Raw genomic sequence first — 16,918 nt, forward strand, 5'->3', positions numbered from 1 at the left:
GAACAAGTACACGCGACCAGCAAAGCCGGCGACTGGCAAAAGCCGTCCTCGGCGATATGCGTACTGCAAGACTGTTCTGAACAGGTGTCAAAACTTGGCCACACTGTACCGCGGCAGCAACGTGGAATGATGAAGTCAACGCGCAGCGAAAACGACGATGAGCTTCTCCTCGATGCGGGTCAGCGGGTCATCGGCGATACGCGATCATTTCCTCCAGCGCTCCCGCCGCGCTCGCGTCGCTACCCCGTTACGTTGGCGGCAGCGTCACGGTCAGCGTCGATCTACCCGTACATTTGTTGCGGTCAAAGGCCGTCGTCGGACGCTATAGGTGTGCTTTCCGTATTAGGCTGCCTCAACAAAAAAAGGAAAAGGAGACAGAACAAAAGCGCGACCGGAAAAAGCGGCGACGAGAAAAGCAACAAACCAAGAAGAGGAAAAGAAGAAGAGGCGCGACAGCCTTCACGCACGGTAGAGGGAAATGTATAGAAAAGGCCGGGGCAGCAGAGGGCGATACCTCAATGGCCGTCGCTCGGCTTTTGTTGCCAAATAACTCTCGCTTGCAAACGAGAACGGTGAAAGGGAAACGCGGGCGTGCGCCGAGCTGCGACCGGTCTCGAGGACGCGGCGGACGGGGGAGGCAGGCAGCCAATGGGGGCTCGGCCGACGCAGACACGTCATCGCTGGCGCTCCAGGGGCGCACTTCCGGCACCGGAAGTGGACCGATCCCCCCACCGCCCGAGCACGGCGGGACCTTGAAATGACGTCTGACACAATGGCCGTGGCCCCCTGAGCTTGAACGTGCCCCCCCACCATCCACGTACGACGTTTCTGATTTAGACGCCGCGGTGCTGTTGCGGCTTGTCATCGTGATGCAAAGCGCATGCACCGCGCAGCCCGAGATGACGCTTTCACACCGCTTGACGCTAAATCCCACAGACCCCGAAAAAGATGCGGTTGCCCTCGGGTCCGGCAGCGACGCTATGGTCCGGAGCCCTTGCAATGACACGGCCACGGCAAACGACTACTGTGGTCCAACGACAAGCGGGCGACGCCAACGTAACAGCCTGATTTCGGCCAACACGAACACGGGGAAGAACTTAATCGTTCGGTAAGGTATGTTGACGGGCTAGTTGGTTTTGCATCTTGAAACTTGGGAAAAACCACCTAATCGTTCGGACTAAAGCACTAGTGCCCCGCGCTCGAAGGCGAATTTTCCGCCCCAAAGCGTGCTCGAGCCGCACAATCCGCCTGCTGTCAGGTCGGCGTTTGGTTGCCACTTTACTCTCACGCTGAACTGGAGCTGGTCGCTGTGGGATAGATTGGCTCCTCCATTTTGTATGAAGGGCGCATTCGCGCTGACTGCTTTCACTAGAAGGACCACAGACCGCATCCCGTCGTCTCCGGCGACAGGCAGGCTGTTAGTGCGCGACGCGTGCGTTTCACTCGTCGCTTACGTAAAGACTACGTCGACCTTCGTTTCCTTTTGGCTGGTCTAGAAGCATCGCAAAGTGCATCAAGCTGCCGCGAATCAACGAAGATTTATTATAGAAATTTAACGAGATAAAGAGGTCATCAACGCATGCGCGAACGCACGCACTACAAAAAGGCGAGCGAGATACCGATACTTTACACGCCCGCGACAATATGGTCTATTTTGAAACTCCACTGTGTCCCTTATAAGAAAAACCCCGGTCGGTATAAAACGGCAGTCGACACGACACCTGGTCTCACTTGCCATACTGAAACAGCCACTACAGCAATAAGCGCGCACTGCACGCACGGAGATTCGCGCGCGGGAGAGAACAGCAGTCGCAAGCGTGCCACGTGAACTATGACGCTTTATAAACCATTGCTCTACAGCTCAGTGAGCGCTCCTGCCTTCGACGAAACATTTACGTGGAATTTTTATACCCAGCGGATCGACCCACGATAATCCGCTCGTGAGATGTAACCCGACTGTAAATCTCGGCGTTAAAAAATAAGCGCAGCAAGTGCGGTAAATAAGCCAATTCAGTAGCCACAGCTCGGGAAGGAAGCGGCCATCCGACGTCGGCTCTGGAATGAAAGCTGCGAGGAACTGTCCCATACACTGCAAGCGACAAAACCAGGGCCACGCGCTGGAGATTCCCCGAGTTTCAGCGGGATCAGAAGCTGCGTCCTGCACGCTTGCCGATCTTTCGGAGAGCAACTACCAACGCCCGACTCCCAGACACCGCTTGAACCGCCTCCTCACGGCGGTTATTTCTTTCGTCGTCAGCCCGAAGTCAATACCAGGCCTGCCACTAAAGTTGCACTAGCAGCACGACGGGCATGCCTCTTTTGCAAAGCAGCTTCCTCCTCTGTGGTTTCCAAACCCGTTCACGTCTTTTAGTGCCCGTATCGTTTCTCATTTTTCTTTCCACATGCGGGGTAACAGCAAAGTGAATGAGAGAAAAAGTAAGCTTAGTTATGCAAACAAGGATCCGTTATTTCCCGAATAAATTCAACCCAACACTATCGTGATCGTTGCTCTCCGAGGCGGGTAACGCATTATACTGCGGATCCGAGTAGCAGCGCACACTGTACAGGGTCCGCAACCATAACTTCGACGAGCGCACGAGCCAAGGATTCGAGGCGAGCCACCATTTCGCGACCAGGAGGACATCATTCCAGCTGTCAGCGCCGCCGAAAACAACACGCGTGGCCTGCTCGGCGACAGTTTGGAGCGTTGAACTACGAGGTCGTTTTTAACTGGAACAGCTAGGCCGTAAAATTTACGACGACGTTCGAAAACGTTACGGGGCTTGCTCGCGCGGCTGTAACGCGATATATATACGAGTCTTATGAGCGCTGTGCGCCTCGTTTTAATGCCTCCCAGTTTATTTCCCCTGCTTTCCCCCGCTTCCTTCGATGACGCCGTGCCGCATCCGGAGTTTGCCGATCACGGCTGATGTTGGAGCAGCTGTAAAACGCGCGTGGATCTGGCATTATCGCCGGCGGGCAGAGAGTGACAAAAAAGAAGTAACAGGTGTGCCCCATAGCAACGACCTCCACGCTAAAAGTTAGATAAGGGATTTTACGTCCGCTCGCGCCAAGTGCGCTCACGTATAGTATTTGCGGTCGTTCTATTGCTTCACGCACGAGCCTGCATCGCGCAACTAGGCCTAACAACGACGGCCAAACCGAGCAAATCCGAGTTCTTTTTTTTTTTTTTTTTTCAGCTGGCCACTATGGTCCTGTGCGTCTGGTGCCGCAAAAGTTCTGAGCGCAAAAACTAAACAACAGCATGGAGGCAGTGCCACTCACTAAAGCTTAAATGCGCACGGCAGTAAAGCTGAAAGATGGTGCCAAGACCTCACTTCGAAGCCGTGCAAATCTCAACGAACGCCTCAAGACAGCGCTTTGAGTTCACCACTCGCACAACACCGCTGCCAGTTCCCGCTCAGCGCAGCGATCAGCTTTAACGCAGGAGCACAAACTGGAGATGATCGAGCGAGAACAAGCCAGTTGCCACAACGGAGGAGGATGGGGGGGCTTTACCCAAGGCCAACACTAAGGGCCAGTGAAAAAGAGCGCCTTCTCCGCTAACGCCCGTTGGTTGCCTGCCGTTGTTAAATCTGGTTCAGCTCAACGTCAGCACAAGAGGCCGTACAATACAAAGAGAAGAGCTAACTGCCGAACAGTACAAGCCACCAAGACAGCTACAGCAAATGGGTCCCCGGACTAAGGACTACGCGCTCTGGAGGCGGCCTCCCTCCAATGTACGCTCATAATAAAATTACGGAGGGCACTTCAGACTACTTACGTGCTTGCTTCGAATGCCCTCCTTTCTAATTACACATCTACTCATTAGCGCGCACAGTCGTAAAGCAACGCATATACCAGGTTCACCTTTGTTTGAAAAGAATCAACGCGGTTTTGTAGCCTATGGGTCGCATGCTCGCCTCGAAATCTGAGTCCAGGGTCAATTCGCCACACCTTCGGAAGAAATTTTCTTTGACACCACGGTGACGTCATCTTGGACTTTTCGTGACCACTTTTGCTGTCAACGACGCCGGGTTTCGTCGCTGATAACCATATAATGTTTTCGTATTAAAAAAAAAAAATGTTTTTTCTCTCCGTCTGGCCCGATTCAAGCATTTCGGGCAGCATTTGCCCATAGAATGCTTCGCCGCCTATTCCTTCCCGTGAATAGCGAGCGCTGCGATGTACAGAAAGCTCCTCACCCGAGGTTCCGACAAATAAGGGCCGCTCGGCCATTAGTTAACGTCCGTCCGCGCTAGGCAAAGCGCAGGCCATGCAACTGCGTGCACCGGTCAAGAATACGCGTACGCGCGCGTGGGGCTCCGCCGCTCCGAGCTCGCCCTGTTTACCGCAGCCCGTCCGAAGCTGTTACTCTCCAGACGCTGGCCGCATGCGTGTGTGTGTTTCCAAAGCCCCGCTGGCCGCGCCCTGGCTTCTTGCGCGGCTCCTAACCACCCGCGACGCTGAAAGATGCGCAGAAACCCGTTTGCTTTCCATGCCGCCCGGAAACAAACGGTAGCTCGTGCTCACTACGTTACGCTGCGTGGTTGCCTGCCCTCGCGCACTGCCTCGGGAATATTTTTACTTCGCTGCTAGACTGCTCGCTCTCGTAACTACCGCGACGCTTCTCCCGAACTCGGAAGAGGAGCTACTCCGCGAGACATCGCGAGTCCGCTCAGAGCGTATAACTATCACTGTCATCGGCACACCTGAGAAGCGCCTCACGAGCTAATACTGGAGACATCGTCGACGCCTGGACCACGCTGGGCCCCCATTATTTCCCTCCAGTCGCAAAGACATGTGTATAGGATTACACGAGGAGGTCACTAATGATGACGCCATCGCGCATGTGACTCGACGAGGCGCTCTCGTTTTACGTAAAGTCCCGCTACTATAGCCGAACCTCGTTACAACCGAACGGTTTATAACGAAATAACGGATATGACGAAGTAATCACCGGGCACCTTCAAATTCGTTATAACGAGGTTCAACTTCAGCTCAGTGGGGGAATCTCTGAGCATATGAGACACGCTTCGCCCGAACCTCGGCGCAAGGTGCTGCTACGTCCGCTGCACGTAGACCCCCGACCGACAGCAGGTGCCTCTGCAGAGTGAGCGGCGATTCGCTCCGCTCGGGGACCCGGACTTGCCATACGTGATGCATCGCCACTCTCACTGCACGCAGGCACCCGCAGATGGTGGCGGCGGCGGATTTCGCAACGCCGCTGCCGTCGGCACGCAAGGCCACGCTTCTACGTCGTCGCTTTCTTCGGCCGGCGCGACGCGACGTTCGGCAGGTGGGCGTACGCCCGCCGCCGCCGCCGGGCGATACAGCGCACGTCTACCCCTTCCTGAAGGGACGCGTGTTTGCCAACGGAGCGCGCATTAGCATGGACGCGCGTACGGCGCTCTCGTGACACCCGGCGAAAGCGTTTTCTTCCGACATTGGGCCAACATCTTGCCGCCTCATTTCTATTTTTTTTGTTTGTTTGTTTCTTCGAGCCGGCACGGCACCGCGAGCATGTAACTGGCTCTGCGCGCGGGGCGGCTTCGCCCGAAACCGCCGGGGCGCGTACGTGCGCATGCGCACGAGTCACGACCAGCGAGGTCGGCCTGCCACCCTTCCCCGCTCGTGACGGGCGGTCACGCGTTATTGTGCGCGAGGAAGACCGCCCACTGCGGCTGCGGTGCCTCCTCACGTTACGGCCGTCTCCGCCGGCGAAAGAAATGAAAAAAGGAACGAAGCTGTCCTCTACTCTGACCCTAGAGCATGGACACCGTCGGATAACCAAACCAAGAACTGGAAGTAGGGACGACATTGGTTTCCCTGGAGAAGCAGGGAAAACATTCGGCCGGCGCTGCTGTGGGAAGAAGCCACCAGTCTGCGAGGGCAAAACGCCGTCTCCAATGTCCACGAGAGTTCAGGCACGCCAGCAAGCTTCTGAGAACAGTCGTCGCTGCCGCTGAATCCAGTCGTTCTGTCCCCAGCGGCCCAGCTGCTTTCCCTCCACTGACCGCAGACTTCCGCCTTTCACGATACCCTGCACGGCACAGACAACGTAAGATGTCTTCTGGAAAACGCTGCGATGTGCCCGGCAATAGCATAGACAGAAGTCATCGACGTTTCGCCTCTGGACTCAGTTCCGAAACCAATCGCAGTTCAGAACAAAAGAGAGCAGGAGGGGGTCGGGTAGGGATGAGACGGAAAAAAAAAAAGAAAACTAGGGAGCGCTAAGGGTTCGATTGGGGCTGCCTCCTCCGTTTGCGAACACGAGTGAGGCGCGGTTCCACGGGCGGCTGCTGCTGCTGCCAGAAGACGAGCGCGCGGCAGGCGGGCAATCTTGCGAGTCTGCGCCCGAAGCCCTGGGAAAAAAGCAGCGCCCCCAGAGCCCGCGACACGCCGCCGCGGCCCGATAAGCAGAAGAGCGCAGCTACCGCGAAGCCAGCAGCAGCAGGCCCACAGGATGCACCCCCAAGAAAAGAAACCCGCGGCTGCTGCTGCTGCTGACGAACGCTGGCCGAGTTTTCCAGGCAGCTTTGTGCTCCGCAACCTCCGTACCCCCTCCGGGCGCATTTATTTCTTTTCTTTTTCTTTCTCTCCGCCATACCGCGCCCTGGACCCCGCGCACGCTCTCCGTTCCAGGAGCGCGGAGCGGGACCTCCTTCTGGGGTCCTTTTCACGCCGTCTCGCCCTTGCCCTTGAAGAAGGGGGGGCCACGCACCGCCGCCGCCGGGACGCAATGCACACACAAGCGCCGTCTGTTCTCCTGAGCGGAGCCCCGCCGCCGCGGCTTTGTTGATTGGCGCTCCGGAAGCCGCACCCGGCGGCGGCGGCGGCGGCGCTAGAGCGGGGGCTCCGGCCGTGTATGCCGCCGCCGCCGAGACGAAGACGCTTTTGCTTTCCTCGGAGAGGGACCCTTTCACGCGGCTTCCGGTTCCAGTCGCTGGGTCACCAGTGCCGCCGGGGAATGAATGCCCCGCCGCTTTCCCTCCCTCAGGCCGACCGAGCCGCGGCTGCCCCGCCGCGCTCGGGGTTCGGCTTCGCCCCCCTCCGTCCCCGACAGTCCCAAAGAACCGGGACGGCTGAGCTCCTCGGCCCAGCCCCCTGAGGAGCCGGCGACCGGGGCTTCCCGGGCAGGTCAAGCTGCTCGCGGCACACAGACGTGTGCACTCGGTCACAGCGGCCACGGGAAGAAGAGCCCCGCTTCTGCAACTTTGTTACCGCGTCCTTTTGGGGATCCTGTCCGGAAGGTGGAAGTGACTTTGATCAGCTGCCACTGGACGCGCCACGGGCAGTTCCGTTCCCGCGAGCCCCGTTTCCGTACGCACCTCCTCCGCGAAGTGCGAGGGATACGCTACGCTGTGAATGAAAGTGACACGACACGGCCTATTCTGGATTCCTGCCCCTGATCGCGAGACTTTCACGGCAGCGCAAAGAGAAAGTACCGCATGAGCAATGAGCAAGCTGCGCCTTCACTTGCATTCTTTTTCAGCTGCCACCTTAGGACCGGGCAGCTAGCGGTCGTCCACGAAGGCGCCTGTACTTTTCCTGTACGGCGCCTTCGTGGACGACCGCTACCTGCCCGGTCCTAAGGTGACAGCTGAAAAAGAACGCCGCTTCAAAGTTTGCCAGCAGCTGCCGCATATGTGGAACGCTCATGGCTTGTTCTCTCTTTAATATAGGCCCACGATATGGTTCAGAATAAACATGCCGCCCGATTACAGATCAAGTGCGAGCGGGACACAACAAACAGAAGAAAAAAATTTCACAGACTGCGTGGTGCTGGCCGACGCTAACAAGCGTAGCTGAACTCCGAAACTATGCGAGGCCTACAGGAAACGCAACAAATGGAATGCCGGACACTGTTTCACATGACGGGCATCCGCGAAACGTGATCCCACGAAGTAAAAAGCAGTTCCCTACCAAGAACGTCGCCGCCTCCTTACGCGCAACTGCAGGAATGCCTTAAAAGAGTTTCGTATTGCAATCACTGAGAAAAACACTCAAGCTCAAAACGCTCACAAACTCGCAGATGCGTCAAGAAAGTCCGTGCGCGGGGCAAAGCCGAGCTCAACCACGCAGAGCCGCTGCGACAGACGTGGACGAGCACTCGGACCAATGCGTCGACCGAAAAGACGGAAACGGGACCTGCGCACCTACACGGGGGGAACAAAAGGGAACCCAGCTGCTGCTTTCCGGACAAGGGATTTAAAAGCTCCCGGGGGCACCAATCGGCCGCAGGTGAGAGAAGGAACTGCGAAGACGTTTTCCAATTCCTTCTTCATCCTCGACTCCCGCGCAAGCCAGCCCGAGACTCGGTTCCCCCGCATCTCCTTTTTTCATCGCGAGCTGAGTAGACGCCAGCAGCAGCTGCTGCTACAAGAACCGGGAGTGCCACCGCTCACAGTGTGCGGACCAGCTCGTGAGCGGGGCCAGTAACAACAACAACGCGAGGCTTTATTGTTGTGCGCGCCCTTCTTCCATTCAGAGCTACTGGGACGAGAAGTGGAGAAGTACCAAAGAAGAAAACATGCAAGAGGGGATATATACCCTAACAGAATGAACAAAACAGAAAAAAAAATATGCACAAAGCTGCTACCAGCCCCGTCGCGGCTTTTCTTACAGGTGTTGCCGCCGCTGGTTCTGCTGCCCCGGTTTGCCGAGGCAACGGGGCCATGTCCCGGACGCGACAAAAGCGGTGATCGAAAAGAGCGGGACACCGGGTCGGCACGCGGGCCGCGAGGAGCATCCCCGTGCCGGCACAAACAGGATGGGGTTCTCCCAACAGCGCAGTTAAAGGGCTGCTGCGCCGTGTACATAGCGGGGTTCAGGTAGAGAGAGAGAGAAAGGGGAGGCGCCCGGATAACGGGTCGCGGGTTACGCATTTCCGCGCACCGTTCGTAGCCCCAGAACGCGGGAAGTTGGAGCGCCCGGCACTGAAGGGGTCGTCGAGCGCCACGTCCCTTCCCTATTCGAGCTGTCGGGTCGGGATTAGAAGGGTTCACCGGATGCGAGTTCGCGCTCCAGGAGCGGACGCGGAGCGCCCTTTGTCGTCGCAGAACTGACGGTCTTCTTCTGGGGGCACACGGGAACTGAAAGGAAGTGCCTTAAGAAAGGGGAGCTCCCTTCCCTCTTTATCCTAGGTTGCACAGCGTGTACAGTTCCTGTGCCTGCGCGTGTCAGTGATGGAAAAAAAAGAAAAGAACGCGTTTTGTATGCTCCCGCTGCTGAGGGTTACTTCAGTGTCGGCTTCGTTTGGATCGCGACAACTGTTTCGCTGCTCACACAGCAAGGCGACACAGAAGAGGGAAGATGAAAGCGCCTCTACGCAACTGCCCGTTCGGTGAACCTTGACAGGTCAAGTTCAGCCGAACTATGACCCCCGTCGGCATAAGGAGAAACCAGATACGCTTGCACCACCGCAGGGGCCGGGGGTGCGCGCCAAGTTTAGATGAGAAGCTCGGAAAAACTCTTAACATCAAGTGGTCGCAAATACGACGGGCCTAACAGTATACGTGTCAGCAACACTAGTTGGTAAAAGACTAGTGATCACCGAAAGCGACGTCGTCGGCCACTGCGGCGCTAAAGGTCGCCCGCGGCATCACTGCCCCCAGCGCTGGCACACTGCCGGGTGGGAAGCAGCTGAGTGCGCGGCTGTAACTCGCGTGCGTGACCCTGATCGAAGCAGCGGGGAGCGGAAACCTGCCCTCCAAAGAGGCGCTCGCTACTACTACACCGCACCCGTGCCTCTTTTACCAATCAGTCTAAGAATAACGCCTCTCTCCGCGCGCGCCCGATCCGCAACTCGCGAGCGATGTCCGAAGAAACAACACACAAACGAGGCGGCGGGAGTGGTTAGGGGCGAGCGAGGCACTGCGGGTTGCCCACCACTGCAGCTGCCCACAACACCGCGCTGGGGAGACGAGGCTCGGGAATGGTGGAGGAGGCATGGGAGTCGGCGCAGCTGGCTCGCACGCTGCTCCCAGGGGCGCGCAGCACGAGACAGGAAAGTGGGCAGCGCACGCCAGATGAAAGTCCGCTTGTGGCTCTGATTCGCGGCCCAGGAACGCACGCACGCAAGCGCCACGGAGTCACGGTCAAGCCGAGCCAATGACGAACACCGGGCGGCCAGGCTTTTTAAAGCGCGCGCTCACCTTTTTTTTTTTTTTTTCGTTTTTGCGACAAAGTGAACTAAGGCGACCGAACTGGGGACGAACTGAACTTGACGTAGTACGTCTCGTCACCTCTCCACGGTTCAGTGAACCACCTAATATCCGCAGCTGTTCTCTCTGGCAAATCTAAGGGCTAGTTTCACAGAAACCCTTTAGAGGCGACAGATGCAATATCCTTTTTTTTTATAAAGTTCATGCCCAAAGTAAAGTATGTCAATGAGGTTTTTAAAAAGAAAATTTCTAGCTCACATTCTCCCACCCTTGCATCCCAGCAAAACTTCACACCTGGAGTGGAGAAATTCATTCGCATTTTGAAACATCGGTCGAGCCGATGAAAACTAAATACGGCCTCTAAAACGAAGCAAATGATCTGAAACATGGAACACGCCTGTACGTAGGAGACATCCAAAAATTTGCACGCAAAATGGCCTCCCTTCCACTTGTTTTTTTTTTTTTTTTCAGATTTTACTGAAACGCATACAAAACCGCTTCTCAGAGGGCTGACGTTGAGCGAAACCGAAAAAAAGAGGCGTTTTCGCGATGGGGGCATGCAGACTGTGAACTCAAAGCGCCACCAAGATGGACAGTGTACGCCGCGTTCTACGCTCTCAACGTGTACCTCTACACTCGACGACAGCGGGGAACGCGTAGCCTACAAGCCATAGCATCCGTCGTCGAAACCACTCCTCCCTAAATCCAACAAGAAAATAAGAAAAACAAAAAGCGAGAAAGAGCACTGCACAATTTTTTCGTGCCGACCGACTCGCCGAGGACCGACCCAGGGACAGCCCCACCCAAGAACTAATAATAAAAAAATCCGTTTCTAAGTTTGGACCGCGCGTCGCCGCAGTTCGTCAGCAAGAACGCCAGTGCCGTAACTCACTGGCTGCAGGGACGGGCGGACGCCAGCGAAAGCAAGGCAACAGAAACAAAAGGAAACTAGGTGGAAGAAAGCGGCCGTAAATCAAGCGCGCTCTGCCGGCAGCAACAAGACAGCCGGCAGACTTTGGTTGCACCGTTAGTAAAGAGAGGGGGGAGGGGGGGATAGAGCTAGCGCACGCTAAAGCGTCGCCTCACCGAGTAACACGACCCCGGGGAGACCTGTGCACGCTGAACGCCGCGTGAAACGTGGCACCGGCACTGCGACGCGAAGACTACACGAAGCACCCGAGTCAGGTCGGCCGAAACAGCCACCGAAAGAACAAGGGCGCGCCGGACATCTGCTCGCGCACGCTAGAGTGGCCGAAAAGGTGCGAAAACAAGTTCGCGCAATGGGAGGGGACGGGCCAAGAGACGTTTCGGCCTGCTGGAGAGCACTTGCAACCGGAGCCCAACGCCAAAACAGTGTAGCGGACGGCACCTGGCGAACCCGAGTAGCCAGAGAGACGGTGGAAACTATTAAAGGCGGAGATCACTGCACTGCATAAAGATGTACGCTAAGTACATGTTCGCTCAGCATTCAAGAGACACTGAGGAGAACTTGAAGTTGTCCTCAGTCGATAGACTATAACGCGCTCTAACGACAGAGGCTACATTCACTGAGAGCGGAACCTTTATAAGCTCTAGTAGAACACGTCTAAAAAAAATGGACAGCGGTCGTTCTCCTACGCACACTGCGGTGACATCGTTTATTTATTTTTTATTTTTTTGACGATGGTGACGGAGTTCTCCTCGGTATGGACGTCATGGGTTCGAATCAGGCGGCGGGGTAAAAAAAGAAAGCTTCCTTTTTGAATAAATTTCTCTCAGCAATAGACGCGTCTTGTGCGGCCGAATTGTCAACATAGCCAGAAAAGATGCATTCTAAGATTGCATTCTAAGTTCTAAGATTGCTACCTACATACACCCTATTGCATCAGGTGCGCTCACGTAAACCCACATTCCGCCCTCACACCTTCACTCGCTGCACGCCGGAATGACGGCACGTCCAAAACGATAGCAGTCCGACACGCCCGCGACATGCGCACGCGGTCAACCCTCCCGATGTGATGAGTCGTCGCCGCCTGAAAGCATCTCCGCTCGCTTGAAGCGGAGTTGCACCAGCCGTCGTCGTCATCGACGGAAAAAAGGACGCGTGGGCCGCAAGGTCCCCACCAACTGTTCTTGTGCAACCGGCGAGCGCGCGCTCGCAAACGCGGAACATTTTCTCGTCCGGAAAAAGCCGAGTGCCCGCGACCAGTTACCCACAAGCATTGCGATACATCCCTGGTATACAGAAACACAGTCGAGAAGGCGCGCGTACGTGTGTATGTATGTGCACGCGTGTCCCGCCGTGTACTACGCCCCCCAAGTGAAAGCGAAACAGGGCGGTGTCGCAACGTCTGTCCCACACTCGCATTCCCCCTCCTCCTCCTCTTCGCGTTTTTACCTTCACCCGGCCGCCGCCGCCGAAGGGCGGGAACGTTGGAAAGAGGCAACGCCTTGTCGCAAAAAGGCGACGCGGCATACCGAGCTCACCGGAGTTTTTTTTTTTTTTTTTTCTTAACACCCAGCAAGCAAAGAGCAGTGAGTTCTCGAAGCAACCCACAACGAGCCCGGAGAGAACCAAATGACATTTTCGCGTTATAGCCAATCAATGCGCCTTCATACAAGACACCAAACATGTACAAATATACTGGCGGTACGTACTTCGTTCTTTCTATCGGCCGTTAAATGCGAAACTTTCCAGAACCAGTGGCCTCGCACGATCTCCATGCGCTGCAGCTCGTACTGAGAGCAATAGTGCCACCTCATGACTGCACGAATGCGACTGAAACCGGCCAATGAAAAGCGATTATTATTAACTGGCAGGACGTTCGTGCGGGCTAGTCGGTTCATTTTCCAGAAAGGCTAGAGAACGCAAAGAGACGACGACAGGAGGTAAAGGAACGAACACGACACCACGGGCGCGTTAATTGGCTCGTAATTAATTGACTCATAATCAGCAAGAGGACTAGTCGCGACCGCACGTACACACTACTGGTACACTGCGCCAAATTTAGGCTTACCTTCAAAGCCTGTAGTGCATGACCACGCTTCCGGATCGCAGGCATTCCCCCACTGTGCCTGGGTTTCCATCTCTGCGACTCGTCTTTTACTTCCAAAATGGCTCTTCTGGCTCCCGACCCCCAAGGGGCACATACGGAGGGGCCAGCAAAGAAGGGGCCCCAAGGGAACAGGAGCTCCATTGTCACAGACGCCTAGGCAACGAAAGGGGGAACCGGCTGGACCCGTCTAAACATGCAAGGACAGACGTCGAAGGCGCGCAGTGGCCGACCCCAGCGGTGTATCGAATCTGCAACCACGCAGAAACCGAGTGACAAGAGAGGCAGAGTTCAATGGAGACGAGAACCCTTCTGACCCCCTGCGCCGCAGGTGACCATCCGGGGTGGCGACGACGACAGAGTAGCAAGGAAACATCACCTTACTTCAAAAAACAAAATTCTTCGCCCTGCCCAAATTGGCCAACCGGGAAACTTACTCGCCGCGCTGCGTCGTCCCCTTCCGCGACCGGCGGAGTCCGGAGGAAAATCGAGGCACGTTCCCCGGAAGACGGATAATCACCTCGCGTGTCAGACAGCGGCTCAGACTAAGCGCCGCCAGGAGGTCTCTTTCCTCTAGGCGGCCCCGTCCTTTCACCGTCCGAGGCAACAAGCACAGAGGCGCGCGCGCGCAAGGTCAGCATCTCCGAGCGCTAAGAGACAGGGCGTCTCAGAAGCCGGCAGGCGGGTTCGTGGGCCCATCCGTAACAGCATCTTTCACTGTCCTCACTTTGGGTAGCCTGTGCCGGGCCTGTGCCGGGAATCCCCTTGGCTACCCCAAGGGCACGGGGCCTACAAACAAATGTTTCCCGCTCACGCACACGTGCCTCCCCGTCAGCTTCGAATTTCTGACGCTACTCAGAACAGCGCTTGCGCAGTGTCGTGCTGAAAATCGCCGGCCCCGACCAAAACCGCGGCTGCCCTCCGCTGGGCGGCGCTCGTGCGCCCTTGGGCTTCTGAATCGAGAAGCAGCGCGCAGAGGAAGAACACGGGGAAGCAGGCAGCGCGTGCGCAGCCCGCGCGCCGCAACCGGGAGAGCCAGCCAGGCGGGAGAGACGGCGAGGGGACAACGCACGGAGAGAGCGCGCACGAGAGAGAGAAAGAACGTGTGGGAGGGGAGATAACCGCAGCGCCGGCAGCACTCGGCGCAGAAATAAACACAGACAAAAGGGACGCTCGCTCGAGCCAGCGCTACAAACTAACCTTAGAGAAGGACGATAAAAAAAGAGAGAAAAAGAAACACGGGCGAACGCGCAACGGAGTCAAGGGCGACGCCGGCGGCGCGAGAGTGCTCGTTGCCCGTTTCCCTGGCGCAACGCTTTCTCGCGCAGGCTGGCTGGCTGGCTGCTGCTGCCCCGGCAACCAGCGCGGCCGCGGCGGAGACGACGACGACCGAGGGCCACCGGGGCATTTCCTGCGTTTCCCTTCCTCCTGCTGCTCTAGTGCGCCAGAGCTCGGTAGCCGACGCTGGCAGCGGAAAACCGCGCTGCCATGCCACCGAGCTTGGCGCCCCCACGGCAGAGGACCAACCTGTCGGTTTCTCCACCCCCAATTCTCCATCATGACAAAGGGTGTGGGAGCGGTACGGTGTGTCAGCAGATGACGAACGCCGCGCTCATCGCCGGGCTAGGCCTAACGTTCAGGATGTACAGGTACCAAAAGCAGTGCCACACAGACACCGTGCTGTTCCACCGCACGGGAGAAAAACTAAGGCGGGAGCGGAACGGAAGGTCTGTCGAGGCTATCCCGCTTCCTCTATCTCTCCCTAGGGACACCAGAGGCGGCCTTTCCTGCCTGCCGGGACTCGGCCCTGGCCAATAAAACCCATCACCGAGCTCACATAACATAACCCCACAGATATTTCATGACGGCTTCAAAACCTTGCTGTGTTTTGGGTTTCCAGAAAATTTTGCCCAACGCGCGAAAACACTTTCCGAAACCAGCCAACAGCAGAGGGTTTGGCCTGGTGCGTAACTTCCGATCTCGCTATTTTCCGAGCAAAATTTGGTTGTCGTGGTTTCAGCGCAGAAGCTGCCGACTCTCACTTCATCGTGAACCATGTAACGAAACAGTTCAGTGAAAGCCTAGTAGAAAAGGTGGAACAAGAAAGGGTGTCGGCGTATGTTTCACTTCTTAAAGTCTCAGCACCACAAAGTGCAGTTAGGCGCGCCACTGCGATGCGTCCTTAGCCAAAGAAGGATTTTGACCATCACTTTTATCGTACTTTATGTCGTGTAGCAGGCACGTAGCACGAAATTCTTTTTCGGAGGGGCCCAAGACAACTTTTTTTTTGAACCGGCAAAAGGAAGAACGGGGGGGGGGGGGGGTCGCCCCATCATCTTCTCCTCTTGGATATGTGCCTGCTGTGCAATCTTAAAAACGGGGTTCTAGCGCAGTTACGCTTCCCTGATAAGGCGAGGTGGCTGAGAAGCGGCAGTCACCAAGAAACAGTGTAGTCTCGCCGCTCTATCGCGAAGTGGAGTCGCTTCGTGGAGGTGTACCAACGGCTGCGGTAGGCGACCGCCGTCGCCATAATACGTACGTCATGTCGCGAGGAAGCGATTCCTAATGCGGTTACCGCTTTCCAACGAAAGTTTCACATCACTATGATCCATGCGAAGGACCAGTACACGGTTCATATGACTTACAGGTCTGCTCTGAATGCGGGTAATTACGAGAATTGACAAAACTTCCAGCTTCCCGCGGGTAGCTCGTGCAGTGGGCCTTTCATGGCACTCCCGAAAGATTGAGGAAGGCGGCGGGGGTTCATACATCGCTGTAACTGAATTCTTTAGAACTGAAGACATTTACTGAACTCTCGAGGCTTTTCGTCACTTTGTCCATCTTGCACAAAATGCGACTAAGCGAAAACAAGTCCGAAAACGAAGCGAAGGCAACACGAATCCAGCGCCCAACAAGAAGCCCTGCTAGGAGCAACCGCGCCATTACACAAACTCGCATTCCGCGCTAAAGCGGTACCCCTAAGAGAGACAAAAATGGCGAATGCGTCCCGCATCCAGCAGCGCGCGTCACTTTCTTTTGTGCTGTTCCACCCGTGACGTCAGAGAGAGCAGCAGCAGCATGGAGGCCGCCGTGTAACCGACCCACTTACGAAGCCTTCCTCCTTGCGCGCGGCCCCATTTTCCCGCGCCGCTCGCGCTGACCCATTGTCGGGGAAAGGGCGCGCGCGCACCGCAGCAGGAAGCCGGCGGCCTCGCTCCGTCGTCGTCTCCCGCCGTAATGGCCGCAGTGTTACCGTAACGACGGCAGCGGGGCTGTTTTATTTCGCCTCCAGCACTGCGCTATGCGGGACGGCCGCCTCTTGGTAGAGATCATATCCCGACACCACGGTCGAGATATGAAACGACCGAATCTGGCGAGCACCGCACGGCTGCAAAACGAGGATCCAGCCAGCGACCGACTCCGAGCTTTGGCCATTTGCGTCAACGACCACAAATTGCTTTTGGTGACGCATTCGAGCTCATCCAAAGCGACGCGTAATTACGGAACGGCCAAATGGTCTCAAGACGCCCAGTGGCCAGGCAGAAGCGTCCAGGCAAGGAGAGGACGAAGCTAATGCGGGACAGTGATCATTCTTCGCGCAGCGGACGCTTATCGCGGTTATCGATGATGAAAGCAAAACTAGCGAACATCGGTGGACGAACCACTTTTAATTCGGCAACGCCGAAGACCAGTACGTACTTATTTCTATTTTTTTTTTAA

At 56.4% G+C, this 16,918-nt stretch overlaps 1 protein-coding gene across 1 annotated transcript in view; it reads right to left on the reverse strand.

Moving 5' to 3' along the window:
• LOC149342008 (ecdysone receptor-like) overlaps nucleotides 1-16,918 on the reverse strand; it is a 148,897-nt gene that overhangs the window by 73,094 nt on the left and 58,885 nt on the right. The gene's annotated exons all lie outside the window — the stretch shown is intronic.

This window comes from Amblyomma mixtum, chromosome 5 (genome assembly GCF_055824585.1).
Source record: "Amblyomma mixtum isolate Tamu chromosome 5, ASM5582458v1, whole genome shotgun sequence".
Taxonomy (NCBI): domain Eukaryota; kingdom Metazoa; phylum Arthropoda; class Arachnida; order Ixodida; family Ixodidae; genus Amblyomma; species Amblyomma mixtum.